Raw genomic sequence first — 16,963 nt, forward strand, 5'->3', positions numbered from 1 at the left:
GTAGTGACAATTTCAGCCTAGAACTAATTTTTTTTTTTTTCAGACGGAGTTTCGCTCTTGTTACCCAAGCTGGAGTGCAAAAGCATGATTGTGGCTCACCGCAACCTCCGCCTCCTGGGTTCAGGCAATTCTCCTGCCTCAGCCTCCTGAGTAGCTGGGATTACAGGCACGCGCCACCATGCCCAGCTAATTTTTTGTATTTTTAGTATAGATGGGGTTTCACCATATTGACCAGGATGGTCTCAATCTCTTGACCTCGTGATCCACCCGCCTTGGCCTCCCAAAGTGCTGGGATTACAGGCTTGAGCCACCACGCCTGGCGCCTAGAACTAATTTATTTTGGGATACATGAGAATTGGTAAAAAGGAGCAGCACTTTGAGATTTAAACTACACTAAAAAAGAAACTTCTAGATTAGAAGAAATACCACATAAATGCAGAAGACACAGTTTATACTGTCTTTTAACCCTTGAGAGCTTTGACAACAGGAACAATAATTATTTGTGCAGAGTGATTTACATGCAATTCTTTAAATAGGCAAAAATAAAAAAGACTAGACTACTATTTGCCAGGCTAATATCAAGCACTTTACATGTATTATCTCACTTAAACCCACAAGTCCAACGAGATGGGTACTAGTATTACTCCTCCTTTTTAAAAAAAAAAAAAATTAAGTGAAGCTCAGCAAGGTTTGGTGACTTCCACAAGCTTACTAAGATGCTAAAAATAGTTTAGCCAGGCTTCAAACCCATGGTATCACCTTCCAGGCCATTTGTTTACAACTGAAGATTATCAGCTACTTACTGCCCAGTAAAGCAATCTCTGGCAAATTCCAACCCAGGAGCCTACAACATTTCTGGTGACCTACTTGAAAAACCTCTTACTGAACAATATGTTCATTCTCTGGGTTCTAGAACACTTTCTTTTTTTTTTTTTTTTTTTTGAGACGGAGTTTCGATCTTGTTACCCAGGCTGGAGTGCAATGGCGCCATCTCGGCTCACCGCAACCTCTGCCTCCCGGGTGAAGCGATTCTCCTGCCTCATGTTTCACCATGTTGACCAGAATGGTCTTGATCTCTTGACCTCGCAATCCACCCGCCTCAGCCTCCCAAAGTGTTGGGATTACAGGCTTGCACCACCATGCCCGGCCTCTAGAACACTTTCTACAGGGCTCTGTCATCATCCTTGACATACTGTACCATTGTGAGGTGCCTATGTACCAGTAGCCCCTGATAAAGTGTTACCACTCCAAGAAAAGGCATTATGTCTTTTTCTTTCTTTTTAGTATCTCCAACTCTCAGCTCAGTATAACACTCAAGAAATGCTGGGAGAATGAATGAGTCCTCTGGTTTACCTGACATGCTTTGGAGAAAGTCACCTTCTTAGCCAGGCACCTCTAATTCTGGACCTAATTAGTTGTGGTGCAGAGCTTTGGTTGTCAAAATTCTGCAACCTAACTCTACCTTGTATCTCCTAACTCTAAAGTAAGGAATGCAAAATGCAATGTGAGTATCTGGCTGTTGTCTACCACCCTCCTCAGCAGCCTCATTCATTTTCAGGATCTTCACTCCCATTTAGAACAGTGGCCAGCCAGAGTTACACAGAAACCAGAGGCAAAATAAATGAGAAATTAGATCACCTAATATTTCTCCTTTCCTTCACTGAGTTCCTAAAGAGTTCAGTAAAGTTGCTGATACTTTGGGGTCTTAAATAAAAGACAGATACAAAGCAAGTGATTTTATACAGTCAGAAAATGATTAAGTAAACTTTAGTAAAGATGGCAGGTATGTGGATTGAATTCATACGTAGTTATAACTATGAAATACTGTTAAGTGCACATAAAATATTATATATGCCCATTGAACATATAAAATTCTACTACAGGCTGGGTACAATGGCGCATGCCTGTAATCCCAACACGTTGGGAGGCTGAGGTGAGAGGATTAGTTAAGGCCAGGAGTTTGAGACTAGCCTGGGCCTGTCTCTACTAAAAATTTTTTAAAAATAATACTTCTACTACAGTAACAATTATAAGAGAACCTGGAGTAGACAGACAATTTAACATGTGTTAAGTTGTATAGGTACCAAATTTTAAAAATTATTTATGTATATTAACATAATAGGGCAAAATAAAATTTTGGTTCAGAGGAAGAAATCTCTGGACTTACCTGGGGGAACTTGCTGCCCTGAAGGGAAGGACATAAACCTGGTAAGCTTTACCACCTGCTGATTGCAAAGCCCTAGGGCCTTGAGTGAATATAGGTGGTAGCCAGGTAGTGGTTACAGAAGGCCTTGGGCAAGACCCAATGCTATGCTGACTTCAGATCTGTCTGACACAACATAGTCCCAGCGTTACCCTACCCCCCAGCTCCAGGAAGCTCAGCATGCGGGCCGGTGGAAGCTCAGCATCGAGAGATGAGGCAGTGGTGGGGAGGAAGCGAGGAAGCTCAGCAGAGAGAGAGAGAGAGAGAGAGAGAGAGAGAGAGAGAGAGAGAAAGACAGAGAGACAGAGACTACATTTGTTTTGGAGAAAGTAAAGGAAGAGAACAAGAGTCTCTCTGCCTGGTAATCCAAAGATTCTCGGGATCTTATCCAAGACCACCAAATCAGTACCTCTACAAGTCTGCAAGAACCACAGCGTTATTAGGCTTGGGGCCAAGTCCCTTCAAATATCTGGAAAGCCCTTCCAAAAAAAGACAGGCACAAAGAAGCCCAGACTGCAAAAACTACACTAAATATCTAACTCTTCATTGTCCAGACACCAACAAACATTTACAAGCATCAAGATCATCCAGGAAAACATGACCTCACCAAATGAACTAAATAAGACACCAAGGACTAATCCTGCAGAAACAGAAATATATGACCTTTCAGACAGAGAATTCAAAACAGCTATTTTAAGGAAACTGAAAGTATTCAAGATAACACAGAGAACTAATTCAGAATTCTATCAGATAAATTTAACAAAGATATTAAAATAATTCACAGAAATTCTGGAGTTGAGGCCGGGTGCGGTGGCACAAGCCTGTAATGCCAGCACTTTGGGAGGCCGAGGCGGGTGGATCACGAGGTCAAGAGATCGAGACCATCCTGGTCAACATGGTGAAGCCCCGTCTCTACTAAAAATACAAAATAGCTGGGCACGGTGGCACGTGCCTGTAATCCCAGCTACTCAGGAGGCTGAGGCAGGAGAATCGCTTCAACCGGGGAGGTGGAGGTTGTGGTGAGCCGAGATGGCGCCATTGCACTCCAGCCTAGGTAACAAGATCAAAACTCCATCTCAAAAATAAATAAATAAATAAAAAAGAAATTCTGGAGTTGAAAAATGCAACTGGCTTACTGAAGAATGCATTAGAGTCTCTTAATAGCAGAGTTGATAAAGCAGAAGAAAAATTTATTGATTAAAGACAGGCTATTTGAAAATACACTGTCAAAAAAAAGAAAATAAAACACAGTGTCAGAAGAGCAAAAAGAAAAAACAAATAAGATGTATGTCTACAAAATCTAGAAAACAGCCTCAAAAGGACAAATCTAAGAGCTATTAGCCTTAAAGAGGAGATGGAGGAAGAGATAGAGGTAGAAACTTTATTCAAAGGGATAATATAAGTTCCCAAACCTAGAGAAAGATCTCAACATTCAAATAGAAGAAGACTGTAGAACACCAAGCAGGTTTAACCCAAAGAAGACTACCTCAAGGCACTTAATAATTAAACTCCCAAAGGTCAAGGATAAAGAAAGGATCCTAAAAGCAGCAGGAGAAAACAAACACATAACATATAAAGGAGTCCCAGTATGTCTGCCAGTAAATTTTTCAGTGGAAACCTTACAAGCCAGGAGATAATGGTATGACATATTTAAAGTGCCAAGGGTTGGAGGGGGGACATTTACCTTAGAGTAGTATAGCTAGTAAAAATATCCTTCAAGCATGAAGGAGAAATAGTTTCCCAGACAAACAAAAGTGAGGGATTTCATTAACATCAGACCTTTTCTACAAGAAATGCTAAAGGGAGCTCTTCAATCTCAAAGAAAATAATATTAATAAGCAATAAGAAATCATCTAAAGATACAAAACTCACTGGTAATAGTAAGCACACAGAAAAACATAGAATATTATAACACTATAATTTGTGGTGTGTAAACTACTCTTATGTATAACAACTAAATGATAAACCAATCACAAATAACTATGACAACTTTTCAAGACATCGACAGTACAATAGACATAAAGAGAAGCAACAAAAAAATAAAAAGCAGAGGGAGAAAGTGTAGAGTTTTTATTGGTTTTCTTTTTGCTTGTTTGTTTATACAATCTTTGCTGTCATCAGTTTAAAATAATGGGTTGTAAGACAGTATTTGTAAGCCTCATGGTAACCTCAAATCAAAAAACATACAACAGATACACACACACACACACACACACACACACACACACACACACACACACAGAGCAAGAAATTAAATTATACCACCAGAGAAAATCACCTTCACTAAAAGGACGATTAAAAAAAGAGAGAGAGGGAAGACTAAAAAACAACCAGAAAACAAATAATAAAATGGCAGAAGTCCTTCATTAATAGACTAAATTCTCCAATCAAAAGGCATAGAGTGGCTGAATGAATTAAAAAGCAAGACCCGGGGCCAGGCACAGTGACTCATGCCTGTAATCCCAGCACTTTGGGAGGCGGAGGCGGGTGGATCACGAGGTCAACAAATCGAGACCATCCTGGTCAACGTGGTGAAACCCCGTCTCTACTAAAAATACAAAAAAAGTAGCTGGGCATGGTGGCGCCGTGCCTGTAATCCCAGCTACTCAGGAGGCTGAGGCAGGAGAATTGCCCGAACCCAGGAGGCGGAGGTTGCGGTGAGCCGAGATTGCGCCATTGCACTCCAGCCTGTGTAACAAGAGGGAAAATCTGTCTCAAAAAAAAAAAAAAAAGAAAAGAAAAGAAAAGAAAAAAAGAAGCCCAAGACCTGATGGCTTCGCTGCTGAATTCTATCAAACTTTTTTTTTTTTTTGAGGCGGAGTTTCGGCTCGTTACCCAGGCTGGAGTGCAATGGCGCGATCTCGGCTCACCGCAACCTCCGCCTCCTGGGTTCGGGCAATTCTCCTGCCTCAGCCTCCTGAGTAGCTGGGATTACAGGCACGGCGCCACCATGCCCAGCTAATTCTACCAAACATTTAAGGAAGAATTAATACTAATTCTATTCAAACCGTTCCTAAAAATAGAGGAGCAGGGAATACTTCCAAACTCACTCTGTGAGGCCAGGCATGGTGGTACACACCTGTAGTCCCAGCTACTCAAGAGTATGAGGCAGGAGGATCACTTGGGCACCAGGAGGTTGAGGCTGTAATGAGCTATGATCATGCCCCTCCATTCCGGCCTGCATGACAGAGCAAAACTCATTTAAAAGAAAAAAAAAATTAGCAGAAGAAAATAAATAATAAACATTAGAGGCGAAATAAATAATACTGAAATGAAGAAAACAATACAAAAGATCACTGAAACAAAAAGCTGGTTTTTTGAAAACATACACAAAGTTGACAAATCTTTAACTAGACAAAGAAAAAGAGAGAAGACCCAAATACATAAAATCAAGAGGCAGCTGGATAAGGTGGCTCATGCCTATAATCCCAGCACTTTGGGAGGGTGAGGCAGGCACTTGAGTGCAGGAGTTTGAGAACAGCCTAGACAACATGGTGAAATTTCATCTCTACTGAAAACATAAAAAATTAACCAGGTGTAGTGGTGCATGCCTATGATCCCACCTACTTGGGAAGGAGAGTGGGAGGATTGCTTGAGCCAGGGGAGGCAGAGGTTACAGTGAGCCAAGATTGCACTACTGCACTCCAGCCTGGGTGACAGAGAGCCCATATCTCAAAAAACTAAAATAAAATTAGAGACGAAAGAAGAGACATTACAACTGATACCACAGAAATTCAAAGGATCATTAATGGCTACTATGAGCAATTATATGCCAATAAATTGGAAAATCTAGAGGACATGGATAAAATCCTAGACACATATAAACTGCCAAGATTGAACCATGAAGAAATTTGAAACCTAGATAGACCAATAACAAGCATCAAAATCAAAGTCATAATAAAGTGTTACTGATTTTTGTATCCTGCAAGTTTACTGAATTCTAAAGTTCTTTTCCTCCCCATAAAAAGAAGCCCAGGACCTGATGGCTTTGCTGCTGAATTCTACCAAACATTTAAGGAAGAATTAATACTAATTCTACTCAAACTGTTCCTAAAAATAGAGGAGCAGGGAATACTTCAAAACTCACTCTGTGAGGCCAGTATTACTCTGGTACAAACACTATAAAAAGACACATTAAAGGGAGGCCGAGGCGGGTGGATCACGAGGTCAAGAGATCGAGACTATCCTGGTGAACATGGTGAAACCCCGTCTCTATTAAAATACAAAAAATTAGCTGGACATGGTGGCTCATGCCTGTAATCCCAGCTACTCAGGAGGCTGAGGCAGGAGAATTGCCTGAACCCAGGAGGCGGAGGTTGTGGTGAGCCGAGATCGCGCCATTGCGCTCCAGCCTGGGTAACAAGAGCGAAACTCCGTCTCAAAAAAAAAAAAAAAAAAAGACACATTAAAGAAGGAAAACTACAGGCCAATATCTCTAATGAATATTGATGCAAAAATCCTCAACAAACCACTAGCAAATCAAATTCAACAATCGTTAAAGCAGTCATTCAGCCAGACACGGTGGCTCATGCCTGTAATCCCAACACTTTTGGAGGCTGAGGCAGGTGGATCACCTGAGGTAAGGAGTTTGAGACCAGCCTGGCCAATATGGTGAAACCCTGTCTCTACCAAAAATACAAAAATCAGTCGGGCATGGTGGCGGGCACCTGTAGTCCCAGCTACTTGGGAGGCTGAGGCAGGAAAATCACTTGAACTTTGGAGGCGGAGGTTGCAGTGAGCTGAGATCATGCCACTGCACTCCAGTCTGGGCAACAGAGCAAGACTCCATCTCAAAACAAAAGCAAAAACAAAACAGGGATGCAAGCATGGTTCAACATGTTGTGAATGAATCAGTGTGATAAATTATATCAACAGAATGAAGGAGAAACACCATATAATCATTTCAATTAATGATGAAAAAGCATTTGATAAAATTCAACATCCCTTCATGATAAGAATCCTCAACAAACTGGGCACAGAAGGAACATATCCCAATATAATAAAAGCCATACATGGCCGTGCATGGTGGTTCACACTTGTAATCCCAGCACTTTGGGAGGCTGAGATGGGCAGATCACTTGAGGCCAGGAGTTTGAGATCAGCCTAGCCAACATGGCAAAATCTTGCCTTTACTAAAAACACAAAAAATTAGCCTGGCAAGGTGGTGTGTGCCTGTAGTCCCAGCTGTTTGGGAATCTGAAGCATCAGAATCACTTGAATCTGGGAGGCAGAGGTTGCAGTGAGCCAAGATTGCACACTGCACTCCAGCTGGGGCAATAGAGCAAGACTCTGTCTCACAAAAAAAAAAAAAAAAAAAAAAGGGTCATATACGATAGACCCACAGCTAGTAAAGCTAGTATCATATTGAATGGCTGTGGAAAAACTGAAAGCCTTTCCTGTAAGATCTGGAAAAAGGATGGCCACTTTCACTACCATTATTCAAGACAGTACTGGAAGTCCTAGCTACAGCAATCAGATGAAATAAATAAATAAAGGACATCTAAACTGGAAAAGAAGACGCCTAATTATCCTTGTTTGCAAATGGTATGATCTTATGTTTGGAAAAACCTAAAGACTCCACCAAAAAAACTGTTAAAACTTTAGAATTTATTATTAAACTATTGTTTACTGATCAACAAATTCAGTAAAGTTGCAGGATATAAAATCAACATACAAAAATCAGTAGCATTTCTGTATGCCAACAGTGAACAATCTGAAAAGGAAATCAAAAAAGCAAACACATTTACAATTGCCACAAATCAAATTAAATATCTAAGAATTAACCAAAGAAGCTGGGCGCGTTGGCTCACGCCTGTAATCCCAGCACTTTGGGAGGCTGAGGCGGGTGTATCACGAGGTCAAGAGATCGAGACCATCCTGGTCAACATGGTGAAACCCCATCACAAAAAAAAAAAAAAAAAAAAAGAAAGAAAAATTAGCTGGGCATGGTGGCGCGTGCCTGTAATCCCAGCTACTCAGGAGGCTGAGGCAGAAGAATTGCCTGAACCCAGGAGGCGGAGGTTGCAGTGAGCCAAGATCGCGCCATTGCACTCCCGCCTGGGTATCAAGAGTGAAACTCCGTCCCAAAAAAAAAAAAAAAAAAAAAAAATTAACCAAAGAAGTGAAAGATCATTACAAAGAAAACTATAAAACATTTGTGAAAGAAATTTAAGAGGACACACCAAAAACTGGAAAAATATTTCATGTTCATGGATTGGAAGAATCAGTATTGTTAAAATGTCTATACTACCCAAAGCAATCTACAGATTCAATGCAATTCCTGCTAAAATAGCAATGACATTTTTCACAGAAATTAAAAAAAAATTCCTGAAATCTATATGGAACCACAAAAGACCTAGAATAGCCAAAGCTATCCTAAACAAACAAAAAACAAACAAACAACAACAACAACAACTGGAGGAATTACATTACCTGAATTCAAATTATACTACAGAGCTATTACAACCAAAACAGTATGGTACTAACATAAAAACAGACCCATAGAACAGAATAGAGAACCCAGAAACAAATCCATATAGCTACAGTAAACTCATTTTCCACAAAGGTGCCAAAAACATACATTGGAGAAAGGACAGTCTCTTCAATAAATGATACTGGGAAAACAATATCCATTAGCAGAATAATGAAACTAGACCCCTATCACTCAGCATATAGAAAATCAAATTAAATGGAATAAAGACTTAAATAAAAGCCCTCAAACTATAAAACTACTACAAGAAAACTTGGGGAAACTCTCCAGGACATTTGTCTGGGCAAAAATTTGAGTAAAACCCACCAGCGGCCGGGCGCGGTGGCTCAAGCCTGTAATCCCAGCACTTTGGGAGGCCGAGGCGGGTGGATCACAAGGTCAAGAGATCGAGACCATCTTGGTCAACATGGTGAAACCCCGTCTCTACTAAAAACACAAAAAATTAGCTGGGCGTGGTGGCGCGTGCCTGTAATCCCAGCTACTGAGGAGGCTGAGGCAGGAGAATTGCCTGAACCCAAGAGGCGGAGGTTGCGGTGAGCCGAGATCGCACCATTGCACTCCAGCCTGGGTAACAAGAGCGAAACTCTGTCTCAAAAAAAAAAAAAAAAAAAAACCCACCAGCACAGGCAAACAAAGCAAAAATAAATGGGATCACATCAAGTTTAAAAGCTTCTGTACAGCAAAGGAAACAGTCAACAAAGTGAAAAGACAACCCACAGAAAGGGAGAAAATATTTGCAAACTACCCATCTGACAAGGGATTAATAACCAGAATACATACGGAATGGCAAACAACTCTGTAAGAAAAATAATAATCTAAATTTTAAATGGGCAAAAGATCTGAATAAACATTTCTCAAAAGAAGACATATAAATAGCCAACAGATAAATGAAAAGATGCTCAACTGTTGAGCATGGTGGCTTACGCCTATAATCCTAGCACATTGGGAGGCCAAGATGGGAGGATCACAAGGTCAGGAGTTCGAGTAGCCTGGCCAATATGGTGAAACACCATCTCTACTGAAAATACAGAAATTAGCCAGGCATGGTGGCGGGCACCTGTAGTCCCAGCTACTCGGGAGGCTGAGGCAGGAGAACAGCTTGAATCCAGGAGGCAGAGGCTGCCGTGAGCCAAGATCGTACTACTGCACTCCAGCCTAGGTGACAGAGTGAGACTCCATTCAGGAAAAAAAGAAAAGAAAAAGTACTCAACATCATTGATTATCAGAGAAATGCAAATCAAAACTACAATAAGATATATCATCCCACTCCAGTTAAAATGGCTTTTATCCAAAAGCCAGGCAATAACAAATGCTGGCAAGGATGTGGAGAAAGGGAACCCTTATACATTGTTGGTGAGAATATTAGTTAGTACAACTACTATGAAGAGCAGTTTGGAGGTGCCTCAAGAAACTAAAAATAGAGCTACCATACAATGCAGCAATCCCACTGCTGGGTATATAACCAAAAGAAAGGAAATCAGTATAGTGAAGAGGTATCTGCATTCCCATGTTTGTTGCAGCACTATTCACAATAGCCAAGATTTGTAAGCAACCTAAGTGTCCATCAACAGATGAACGGATACAGAAACCAGAGTTTCTTTACATATACTTATACATAATGGAGTACTATTTAGCTATACAAAAGAATGAGATCCTGTCATGTGCAACAACATGGATGGAACTGAAGGTCATCATGTTAAGTGAAATAAGCCAGGCACAGAAAGACAAACTTCTAATGTTTTCACTTATCTGTGGGATCTAAAAATCAAAACAACTGAACTCATGGAGATAGAGAGTAGGCTGGGCGCAGTGGTTCACACCTGTAATCCCAGCACTTTGGGAGGCCGAGACAGGCGGATTACCAGAGGTCAGGAGTTCAAGACCAGCTTGGTCAACGTGGTGAAACCCCGTTTCTACTAAAAATACAAAAATTAGCAGGGTGTGGTGGCAGGCGCCTGTAATCCAGCTACTTGGGAGGCTAAGGGGGGAGAATCACTTGAACCTGAAGGCAGAGGTTGCAGTGAGCCGAGATCATGCCACTGCACTCTAGCCTGGCCAACAAGCCAGACACTATCTCAAAAAAAAAAAAAAAAAAACTGTTCAGAAGACAGATTTCATGTTATATATTCTTTCCACAATAATTTTTTTAAAGACCAGAAAATTGGAAATAAATGTTATTATGGGATTGTTTAAATAACTTATTCTGTCCATACAGATCAATATTATGCAACCCTTAATAATGATGACCTAATTTTATACGTATTAGTTTGAAAGACATTAATTATAAATTATATAGCAAAAATGCAACCAATAGAGGATTGGTCCATTTAAAATGTATGTGTGTTCATTTAAATGAAAATCTACTTACAATGGTTTTCTATGTTTAAGCATTTCTCCATTACCTACATTTTTTACAATGAGCATATATTTTTTGAAGAAAAAATACCAATGTTTTTGAAAAATACAAATGTAATCTTTAAGAATTTCACAAACCATATACCACTAACATATTTAAAGTTGTCTGCATTATGATACATTTTAGTCATATGTTATTCAGATTATAAATTTCTATAAGATTATTTACAAGTTGTTTTTATTAAAATTTACATTAATTCATTTTCCTTAAGCTTCCTTTAAGGATTTTTTTGGGTATCAATATCAATTTTACATCTTCCTAGACTTTGTTCTGGAATTTAAATGAGTGTAAATACTTAATTGCTCAGCCAAATACCAAACACTTGAATCCAAAGGCTCTGTGCCTTTGGAACAGATGATTATGAAAATAAATGGTTCTGCAGAGTTCACATTTACTAGTGGTGTCAAAAAATAAAGATGGATTACAAAAGCTCTGAAAAACGTGTGGCTTCTAGTATATGATGGTTTTGAAAAGGGATAAGTGTATTTGCATGTGTGTTATGTTTGTGTGTAAATACACATACCTGTATCTTTCATAAGTATATGTGAGAATTCTTGTTTATGCTCATGGTGTGTACTTTCTCATAGGTAATCAAATCTGTTATGCATATGCTCATCTGTACCTCCAAGGCAAGCCACATTTGCTTTCATGTTATGTTCAGGAAACCAGCCTCAACCCGTCTGCAAAGGGTTTCGGTGTCGGGCCTGCTCCACTCTGGCCACCTGCAGTGGAGACGAGCTATTTTTGGCAAAGGTGCAGAGTAGAAAGGCAACGAAGGCTGCGGCCCAGGAAGTCAGTTGACTAGGGCGCGCGAGACACTTCAGCACCACGGACACGGGCAAGCCTTGTCCAAGTCCCGCGGAACAGCTGCGGGAGATCGCCCCCGCCAGGATCTTCCCCCAGCCCTCTGGACCCGGGGCGTTAGTTACTATCTCCGGGCCCTCGGTCGTCACTCGGACGCGAGGTTTCCGCCTCGCTCCTCGCGGAGCCGGGAGAAAACCTAGCCCGAGATGAACGTGCGCGTTGAGCCCTCACCAGCCCCCAAACGAGTCTCCTTCCAGCGCGACCCTTCTTCCCTCTCCTCCTCTCAAATAAGGCCAAATGGATGCACGTGGCGTAGAAATTCTATAGAGCCCAGAGGACTGTCAGGAAAGATTCGTGTTTTCCTCCCTGTGGCTGCTGGAGGCTGAGTGGACTTGTCCCGAGCCTCCGGCGCCACTCTCGGCAGTGTCCTGGCCCTTCCTCCACTAATCCCTGGCCGTCGTCTTCCCTTGGGAAAAGATGTCTACAAACCGTCGATGTACCACGAAAATCTCAGCGCACATAGACTGGCTTTCAAGAGTCATGGACATGAGACAAGAGAGTAATGGAAAATACAATTTGGCCATATTTCTAAAACCATCCAGCCTTTTTTAAAACTTCTATTTGAAATTGATCCCATGACGCCACAGGGACTCACGCTTGCTTGGGTGGGCTACTGGGCGAGAGGAAAGCAACAGCCTCCTGCCTTCAACATGGACGCTGCGGGAGGGCCCAGACGCGCGACGGCGGCAAGAAAAGGGCAACAGAGCTGTAGCCCAGCCGTCCCCGCGTCCTGGTTCTCCAGAGCGCAGCGAAGAGAACTGCGGGCCCCGCGGCCTTTCCAGCGTTGTGCTGAGCACCCCGAGGTCTGCAAAGGGGCGGGGAGCGTCGCCCCCAGCCCGGCCCATACCCGAAAAGACTGCTCTGCCCCTTAGGTACAGCTACTAAACGCGGCTGTGCGGGGTTCGAGGTCCGCTTTCACTCCCCTGTGGGGGCGGCCGGGCGGGCAGGACCAAGGTCCCAGTCCGCCGCCGCTGACCGGCTCCCGGGTCCCGGTTACCTGCGTGTCGAGGCGAGGAAGGTGCGCACGGAGCCCGGGAAGCGACTAAGGCGGGCGTGCGCTCGCCGGGGAAAAGCCAGGCAGGCGCTGCCCGGAGGGGTGTGGCGCGAGAGGGGCGCCGCCGGCGCGGACTCTGCGCCTGCGCTCTCCGCCGCCCCCACCCCTCAACCTGAGTGGCGCCGGAGTCGAAGGCTGTGGGGGGCGCCCGGGGTTTGTGCCTGAACTGAAGGACTTCCCTTACCCGCGCGGTAGGAGGGTCTAAGTCCGGGAAGCCGCCTGCGGGGGCCCCTCTGTTTACGCCCTTGGAGGGCGCCTGTTTGAAGCCATCGCCTGTCTGATAGGGCGATGTAATCCTCTGCGAGTGGGCAGGGAGGCAGTTTCTGTCCATTTCCACCCAAGTTTGCTCTTAAAAGTCTCAGGTCGATTTTACTTGGTGTTTAAATATGCGTACAGCATCGGAAAATCGTGGTCCGGAAAAGTCTTCGGGCATCCCCGAGTCCATCCGCCATTTTACTGATTAGATCTTTGAGGGAAGGGTCTGGATACTGCACAGCTGGTTCTCCTACCCACTTCCATATGCCCCAGTCCCAAGTGTAGCGAATATAGCCTCTTGGAAATACACTAGTCATCAAAGCAGTGGATTCTATGGGTCCAGGGATGGGCAGGAAAGCTAAAACCCTGGGACAGACAAGAAAGAGTGAGGTGCTGGCTGTGGGAAAAATAAATAAATAAATAAAAAACAGGAGGTGCCTGCTGGTTTTTCCTCTGTCCCTTCAGACCCACTCTCCACTCTGCTGTGATTCAGGACTGAACATTATGGGCCACATCAACTAAAATCTGGCTTTCAATTGGCTTTGGCAAGTGGGAGGCACCTGCAGATCAGAAGGCAGGATGTGATTCGGGACCTCCCATGCATCCCCAGGGGGCCACCCTGTTTGCAGTGACTATGTTCTTCAACTGAAAGCTGTTATTCCCATCCTGTGGCCCTCTCCTGCAGTTTTCTCCAGGTCCTGGTTACCACTAACTACACTTGCCCCTTCAGGCCTGGGGTGGGTAATGGCACCCGGAGGTTTCCTTTAACCCCATCCACACCTTTTTTTTTTTTTTTGAGTCTTGCTCTGTCGTCCAGGCTGGAGTGCAGTGGAGTGATCTCGGCTCACTGCAGCCTGCCTCAGTCTTCCGACTAGCTGGGACTACAGGCCCGCTCCACCACATCCAGCTATTTTTTTTTTTTTTTTTTCTTTTAGTAGAGACAGATTTTCACCGTGTTAGCCAGAATGGTCTTGATCTCCTGACCTTGTGATCTGCCCGCTTGGGGCTCCCAAAGTGCTGGGATTACAGTCGTGAGCCACCCACCCAGCGCCGATCCACACCTTTTTAAATAGTCCCTTTATTAAACTCTCTTCAACTATCCCATCTTTTCCCCACCTTTCCAGGACACTATAATAGATTTTAGTCCATTTCGGTTGGTAAAATTCATGAGGACAAAAAGATATGTAAAAGAAATACGGGGCTTTTAAAAGGTGAGAAGTCTTCCAGAGCCATCTTGACAGTTCCCTGGGCTCCAGGCAGCCAGCATGCTAGGTGGTCTCCCCACTGGGCCCCATAGCCCGAGGGTGCCAGTTTAAGTAGACCCAAAAATGGAATTCAGGATGCTCACAAACAGTGTGATCACAAAATGGCTGGGGATCATTTCAGTGTCCGGCATAATAGGATTTCGGATTCCTCTTGAGGTAGAGAGACAATTTAGATCTTTATAGAGCAAGTGCTGGTGCTCTCCCAACTACAGCTGGGCTGCTTTTGAATGAGTCAATATTCTTAGGACACTTGAGAGTGTCCTGGGCACAGTGTCTGATAAATGTGCTTAACAAGAAACTGCTGAGTGAAGCAATTGTCAATTGAGAGACTCTGCTGTTTCTGTAGAAAACCCAAGAATGTTCCCAAAGAGTGGGGGAAAAGGCAAGAGAGTGGGAAGTCATTAAATTGCCTCTAGCACACTATGGTGTGCTTGGTCTGAATCCAGAATTTGACCATTTCTCAGGCTTGTAAAAACAACCAAAACTGATTTGACTACTTTGATTCCTTCCCCATCCCCTTAAAAAAACTAAACAAAAACAAAATGAACAAATAAACAAAAAACCTACCAGTGCGGTATCTTAGCAAGACTTACCCAAAGGGACCTCCAGCTGTAGCTATTTGCAAATAGAATTAATGTCCAAGCAAACACTATTTGTACTGAATACAAATGAGACCAGAACAGAACATTTAACATGTAAATATTTCCATACTTTCACCCTTCCCAAGAGAAAGGATCATTTGTTGTTCAGACAGGCATTAATTGTGCTGATCTCAATAAGGAATAGAGGTAAAGAAGCAAAAGGAGCCTCTGAAGACTAGGCTGATCTGCAAGGCTCAGTTAGATTTTTTGTTTTGGAGAAGGTGGGATGGATGGAGTGGGCATGAGGAAGACAGCCAGCAAAGTTTTGAGTAAGAGAGTAAGAAAAAAAGACCTAGAATGAGTTGACTTTAGGAGAGACGGTTTCTTCAAGTTTTGAGAGAGACTAGGGATTTAGCACAGCTGACATTCTGAGTGAGACTAAGGTATAGAAAGATATGAAAGAGGATTTTTAGACATTTTGTGATGTGTAATAAATGGAATTATTTTGTGCTATGATACATAGGGCTTTTCCTTACAAGTGTCAAAAATTTAAACTCAGGCCGATTTAAGAAAAGGAATGTATTTGGCTTAATAACTGAAAAATCCATAGATAGGTAACTTCAGATATGCCTATATCCAGGAATGCAAACAATGACATCAGGACATAGTCTCTCATTTTCTCTTTGTTGACTTCAAAGAGTTTGTTCTCACATAGTGATTTCTTGCCACCTTTCCCCAATGTTCAACTTATATCATCCTTATAGCTAAACATTCCAAAAGAAACAGAGCACTTATTTCCCAGTAGTTTCAATAAAATCTTGAGCTTATGTCTCATTGGCAAATTCATATACCTTAATCTAGAGACAGGGCCGGGCATGGTGGCTCACACCTGTAATCTCAGCACTTTGGGAGGCCAAGGCAGACATATCACCTGAGGTCAGAAGTTTGAGACTAGCCTGACCAACATGGAGAAACCCTACCTCTACTAAAAGTACAAAATTAGCTGGGTGTGGTGGCACATGCTTGTAATCCCAGCTACTCAGGAGGTCGAGGCAGGAGAATCCCTTGAACCCAGGAGGTGGAGGTTGCAGTGAGCTGAGATCATGCCATTGCACACCAGCCTGGGCAACAAGAGCAAAACTCCATCTCAAAAAAAAAGGGGGAGAGGTCATCCTCCAAAAGAAAATGAAGATTCTTTTACCAGAAGACACCATATAGTAATGAACAGGTGAAAAAATAAAATATCCACTACAGGTACCTCTCAAGACAACTTCAGTTAAGATATATATTACTTTCCAGTATTTTTTGGGTTAACAAACTAGTGTTTCTTTTGAAAATGACAGCAAAGTAACTAAAATGTTCCTTTAACTTAAAAAATAAAGTGAAATGTTTGCTGACGCAGTGGCTCACACCTGTAATCCCAGCACTTTGGGAGGCCAAGGAGTTCGAGACAATCCTGGCCAATATGGTGAAACCCCATAACTACCAAAAATACAAAAATTAGCTGAGCATGGTGGTATGCACCTGTAATCTCAGCTACTCGGGAGGCAGAGGCAGAAGAATTGCTTGAACCCAGGAAGCAGAGGTTGCAGTGAGTTGAGATCGCACCATTGCATTCTAGTCTGGGCATTGCAGGAAGACTCTGTCTCAAAAAATAAATAAACAAACAAATAAAGTGAAATATATTGCTGTTCCTATACAAAGAGATATCAGAAAATATTTTAAAAACGTATTTTGGTCTGAGTTCTCATATACTCATAGCTTTTATTTAGGTAAAAAGGCCCCTTTTCTGATCCCAGCAAAGAACTAGAATCCTCAAAGCCCTGAATAAGTTA

General features: G+C 42.7%; 1 protein-coding gene across 7 annotated transcripts in view; it reads right to left on the reverse strand.

Annotated features, from left to right (window-relative positions):
• The window catches only part of SLC35G2 (solute carrier family 35 member G2), a 90,249-nt gene that overhangs the window by 15,549 nt on the left and 57,737 nt on the right, over positions 1-16,963 (reverse strand). For 2 of the 7 annotated variants that reach the window (XM_074405886.1, XM_074405888.1), the window contains exon 1: positions 12,971-13,080. The exons of 3 other annotated variants lie outside the window; for them this stretch is intronic. The gene's annotated coding sequence lies outside the window, so the exon portion shown is untranslated. Of the gene's footprint in view, positions 1-11,632; positions 11,832-12,970; positions 13,082-16,963 lie in introns of those variants that run through there. 2 more of the 7 variants (XM_074405891.1, XM_074405892.1) reach the window with 2 other exon arrangements.

This window comes from Saimiri boliviensis, chromosome 9 (assembly GCF_048565385.1).
Source record: "Saimiri boliviensis isolate mSaiBol1 chromosome 9, mSaiBol1.pri, whole genome shotgun sequence".
Lineage (NCBI taxonomy): Eukaryota > Metazoa > Chordata > Mammalia > Primates > Cebidae > Saimiri > Saimiri boliviensis.